Genomic DNA, 1,044 nt, shown 5'->3' with positions numbered 1-1,044 from the left:
GGGGGGGGGGGGGGCTGCTTTGAAGGTTGACCGTGACGGAACCTCGATGCCAATTTCCTTTCGCCTCGGCGTCGAGACAATGTGTTGCATCGGATGTTATGCAACCTCCCTTTTTTTAATGCCCTACTTTGCATCAGATTTCTTTTTTTTTTTTGGGTCGGGGGGATGATTTCTTTCCAAAGGCATCCTGTCGCCGTGACACGTCAGTGAAAAAAGGCATTCCGTGTGTTTGGCCAGCGTGGGATTTGGACGCGTGCGACCCGTGCGAGCTCAAATTTCAACCCGGGAAGCTTCCAAGTGTGCCTCCGCTGCCGCGATTGAAAAAAAAAAAAGGCGGGACGGCGCCACCGCCTCGGAGGCCGGCTTCATGTGAAATTTCACACCCTTGCGGATGGGGAGCGCGGCGGCCAAAGGGTCCCGACCCGCCGTCTTGTCGACACCTACCAAAGGCGGGCGCAACCCGAGAAGCTCGGCTCGGTGGAGCGCTGCGGTGCAGCTTGCGTGACGCGTCTCGCCGTCTGCTTCTGTTGCGACCCGAAGCGCGCGTCGGGTTGAATCTTTATGCCGGAACGCAGCAGCAAAGGCGCACTTTAAAACACTCGATACTTTGGCTTTGAAAAGGCTTCGGGGAGCAGAAGTATGGAAAAGACATTCTTTTCCAAATTCCCACATGCCGTAAACAACATGAAACGTATTTCAAGCTGGCCTGTGGCGGCGGCGCGCGCCACCGCACTTGAAGGCCTTTTGCCTTTTATTTGCGTTTTCAAAAGTCGCCCTTCGTTTCCCCCCCCCAAAAAAATTCGAAACACGAACCCCGTAAGTCAGGTGTGATTGCACAGCCTTCACTCGTGCGAGTTGTCTTCTTCCTCTTCGTGGCAGGTGACCATGCGGCGTTGGTGGCTGGGCCTTCTGGTGGCCTTGGTTTCAACGGCAACCCCAACCCTCTGCCAAAGCGGGGACGGCGAGCACGGCTCGGGCTTCGGCCCCGACGCGCCGGCGCGGTCCGACGCCGCCTCGGGGGAGGAGACGTGCGCGGTCCGCTTC

Source organism: Hippocampus comes, unplaced genomic scaffold (assembly GCF_001891065.2).
Source record: "Hippocampus comes isolate QL1 unplaced genomic scaffold, H_comes_QL1_v1.1 scaffold144, whole genome shotgun sequence".
NCBI classification, from domain to species: Eukaryota; Metazoa; Chordata; class Actinopteri; order Syngnathiformes; family Syngnathidae; genus Hippocampus; species Hippocampus comes.
Note: the sequence above shows the minus strand (reverse complement) of the source record.